Raw genomic sequence first — 4,822 nt, forward strand, 5'->3', positions numbered from 1 at the left:
CTCCACGCGGGGGCTGGCCCTGGGCGAGGGGCTGCGGGGGCTCTGCTGGCGGCCACCGAAAACAGCGCGCCCCGGGGCCGCCAGTCGGTGCCCGTTTGTCAGCAGGGGTCCCTCGGGAGTTCTGGGGGCCCCCCCGGCCTGGGCAGGGGCCCCCGGCGTGATGTCCCCTCGTGCGTGTGTCGCGACGGCGAGGCCGGCGCTTTGAGCCCCGAGTCAGGACGCGCCCCCGCGGCTTCCCTTACGGGACACGGAAGGGGCGCGACACGCCCTCCCTGACCGCGGGGACGCGGGGGTGTGGGGGCGGCCTGTTGGGCAAGCACATTTTTGGGTGAGAAAGGCTAATCCCGAGCGCAGAGGCGGGCTTTGCGCCCGGAACCCGCCCGAGCCGTTTCTTCACCGTTATTCTGACAGATAGAGAGACCCGGAGGCTCAGCGCGCTTGTCCGGGCCTACGTGGCTCCAGGCTCAGGCTCCCAAGCCCGTTTCCCCAAATTAGCCCCTTAGGGAACCAGGTCCACCGCAGCATTTCCCCTCAGCCGTAGCTGCCAAGAAAACGGCCCCCCACGTGCGTTATTTATTTTTTCTGGAGGTTCTGGGGGTTGGAGCTGGGACCTCGTCCGCGTGAGGCAGGCGCTCAACCCCCGGCCGCATTCTTTTATTCGTACCCCACCCCGGTCCAGCGATTTTCTAAACTCCCCAGTTGTGCCGGGCGGCAGGGCGGTGAGCCACGGGGGCCTCCCCTCCACCGGGGACGGCGAAGGCGCGTCCACGGAGGTGGCAGGGCCCCGGGGAGGGGGCCCCGGGCTGCTTCCCGAGCAGCCTGTCCACCCCCGGGCAGGGGCACGCTGGCGTCCGTACGCCGCCTCCTTTAAGCCTCACGACCCGAGAGGGCTGCGGCCCCCCTGCCTTCTCCCGAGAAACGGGGGCTGCGGACGGCGTCTGGCCAGTGGCCCGGCCGTGGGGGCCCTGCCCGGCAGGCGTGAGTGGCCTCCCGTCCACAGCCACGGGGAGCTGGTGCAGAGACGGGTTGCGCGTGGCGCTGGCCCGGCCTCGCCGCCACGGTCAGGCCCCGAAGGCGGCACGTGGCCCGACAGGCGCAGCCCCTGGCTTGGGGGCGACGGGTCACCCCGACGCCAAGTCCCAGCTCCACCCCGACGGGACGCTGGAACCACCCTGTGCGGCCCCCCGGGCAGCCCCTTTGCCTGGACGTTTGCTTGGTGACATGTGGCCACGGCCTTGAGCCAGGGGAGGCAAACCCCCCCCCCCCGTCAGTACTGGACGTGGGAGCTGGCCACGCGTGGCGCGGCCACCACAGCCGGGCGGTGACAGCCACCCCGGGCCTCGGCTTGGCGGAGGCTTTTGGCTTGGCGGGGCCCACGTGTCCTTGCTCACTGCGCTGTGTTTTGTGTTTTGTTTTTAAAGATTTATTTATTTAATTCCCCCCCTCCCCCGGTTGTCTGTTCTTGGTGTCTATTTGCTGCGTCTTGTTTCTTTGTCCGCTTCTGTTGTCGTCAGCGGCTCGGGAAGTGTGGGCGGCGCCATTCCTGGGCAGGCTGCTCTTTCTTTTCACGCTGGGCGGCTTTCCTCACGGGCGCACTCCTTTCGCGTGGGGCTGCCCCACGTGGGGGACACCCCTGTGTGGCACGGCACTCCTTGCGCGCATCAGCGCTGCGCATGGCCAGCTCCACACGGGTCAAGGAGGCCCGGGGTTTGAACCGTGGACCTCCCATGTGGTAGGCAGACGCCCTAACCACTGGGCCAAAGTCCGTTTTCCAACATTGTTTTTTTTTTAATATAACTTTTGACTGTTTTAAGTTGGAAAAATCATTGGAGAAAAAAATGACCACACTATGCGGATGTCAGAAAGAATGAGGTAGGCCTGTGTGAACTCAGAGGGATTTCCAAAATATATCGTTGAGCTAAAGACCAGGGCTGCGGTATATAGACATGCCTGCGAATGCCCAGCTCATTTCCAGAAAAGATACCCCTGAAACTGGACAGGGGCTGCTTCTGGGGAGGATTTGTACCCGGATTTGTTTTCAAACTCGACATATTGTGCAGACTTTTGCAATCTGCTTTTTCAAAAAAAAAACGCTAACACACCAAAATTATTTCCCTGTGTTTTTTGACTGTTGCCCCTGATCTGGGTTTTGTCAGCGCGCGCGGTATCGTAGTATTCCATTACGGGGGCGGGCTACAGGTGACACAGCCAGCCCGTTGCCGGACCTCTACATCGTTGACCGTTTCTTGGGGACAAGCCTACAGTGGACCAACCTTCTGGAGGCTCAGGACAAACTCCTCAAAACTTACCCAACAGGACGAAAGGAGGTTTGTGCATTTCTTTATTTTGGGGGGTAGGCAAGGGAGTGGAGAGTTTATTAAGAAACGAGGCTAAGTCTACAATGCGAGCCATGGCTGTGGGCGTCAGGGTGACACTTTTTCACCCACCGCTTAGAACGTCTTCCCCTTTGCTTCTCGGGGCAGGTCCGGCTCTCCCCGGGCCGAACGTGTTTTATTGGGGACTTGTTCGGCCTCGGGGTTCTTGGGGAACCTATCTGCTGCAGCCCCCACTCCTCCCAGACCTCTCTCTCCTGCCATCTGACCAGCTGGCTCTGATTTGGCCCAATGAAGTAAGTCTGGGTGAGCCCCGGGGGAACGTGTACATTTCCCGTCCTGGATAAACGTTATTTTAGCCAAAAAAAGGAAGTAGTGACGCTGAGAGCCTGATCTCTCTGAGCAACGTCAGTCTACACCTGCAGACGCTTTGCTGCCGGAGGTCAAAGAGAGGGGCAGGTCCACCGCCAGGCCCCCGGCGTGGCCTAAAGCCGTAACCATAGGTCACGGTAGCCCCACGTCACAATCTCACGCAGCCGTTAAGAATGACCCTGGGCTTCAGCTGGTCTGTCCACGGACCCTGCTGGATCTGAGCGGCGCCGGGTTCTCGCGCCCGGGGACACACGCGCCTGCCTGACGGTCTGTTTGATGTTTAGCTCACGGATCCCGAGCGACAGCCTGCTATAGATCTTTCCTTGGCGTGGAAAAAACGCACGTGGCGCCGCGCCGTGCCCTCTGCCCCCATCCTCCAGAGCGGGCTCCCTGCTCGGGTCCCGCCTGCCCCTCGCGGGTCTCGGCAGCCCGCCCTCGGCCTGACCGGCCCCTGTGGGGTGACGGCTGCCTCTCTGATCTGTGGGTCCCCTCCCGGCAGCAGAGCCTGGGTGGGACGCGCTCACCGCCCTGTGGGCCAGCCCGGGCAGCCCCCGCCCGCTTCTGCGCAGCCCGCCAGGCGGGAAGGGTGTTCACAGAAACCGCGGCCGCTGCCGGAGCACCCGGAAGGCCAGCTCAGAACCCAGAGAAGCCCAGCATCATCCCCCAAAAAAGCCCGTTTTTCTTTTTCGTGGAACTACATATATATATATATATATGTATATATAAAATTTATAAACGATTCTGTCCTGAGTTTCACCGATATATATATATATATATATAAACTTATAAACGATTCTGTCCTGAGTTTCACCGATATATATATATATATATAAACTTATAAACGATTCTGTCCTGAGTTTCACCGATATATATATATATATATATATATATATAAACTTATAAACGATTCTGTCCTGAGTTTCACCGATATATATATATATATAAACTTATAAACGATTCTGTCCTGAGTTTCACCGATATATATATATAAACTTATAAACGATTCTGTCCTGAGTTTCACCGATATATATATATAAACTTATAAACGATTCTGTCCTGAGTTTCACCGATATATATATATATATAAACTTATAAACGATTCTGTCCTGAGTTTCACCGATATATATATATAAACTTATAAACGATTCTGTCCTGAGTTTCACCGATATATATATATAAACTTATAAACGATTCTGTCCTGAGTTTCACCGATATATATATATAAACTTATAAACGATTCTGTCCTGAGTTTCACCGATATATATATATAAACTTATAAACGATTCTGTCCTGAGTTTCACCGATATATATATATATATATATAAACTTATAAACGATTCTGTCCTGAGTTTCACCGATATATATATATATATAAACTTATAAACGATTCTGTCCTGAGTTTCACCGATATATATATATAAACTTATAAACGATTCTGTCCTGAGTTTCACCGATATATATATATAAACTTATAAACGATTCTGTCCTGAGTTTCACCGATATATATATATATATATATATATAAACTTATAAACGATTCTGTCCTGAGTTTCACCGATATACATATATATATATATATATAAACTTATAAACGATTCTGTCCTGAGTTTCACGGATAAAAACCTGACGGGCGCTTTTCTCTAGCCTCACACCCTCGCCCTGGCCTCCCGGCCCGCGGACCCCGCCACGCCGGCGGCCCGGGGCCGTACCGGGCACCCGCAGGCCACCGGGTGGCGAGTCGCGCCGACAAGCGAGACGAGCGGCGTGGCCGGGGGCAGCCGGGGGCAGCCGGGCCCGCGCCGTGGCGGGGCAGCTCCGGCGGCACGTGCCTGCCCACCCTCCTCGCCGGTGCCCTGGGGGAGGGCGCCGTGGGGGTCGGGAGGGCCCGGAGCCCCGGCCTCGCGCGGGGAAGCCGCCCCGGCCGCTCGCGCCGCCTGCGGGCCCTCCGGCCGTTGGCGGCGGGGGCGCGCGCCGGAAGCGGCGCTCCACGCCTGCGCGGGGAAGCGGCCCTTCGCGCCTGCGCGGGCCCGCCTCCCGCCCCCTCCCTTCCGGCGTCTCCGGGCGACGGCCGTAAGTGACGGGCGGAAGCGCCCCGCGAGGCCGGCCGCGAACGGCGC

Source organism: Dasypus novemcinctus, unplaced genomic scaffold, assembly GCF_030445035.2.
Source record: "Dasypus novemcinctus isolate mDasNov1 unplaced genomic scaffold, mDasNov1.1.hap2 scaffold_174, whole genome shotgun sequence".
Lineage (NCBI taxonomy): Eukaryota > Metazoa > Chordata > Mammalia > Cingulata > Dasypodidae > Dasypus > Dasypus novemcinctus.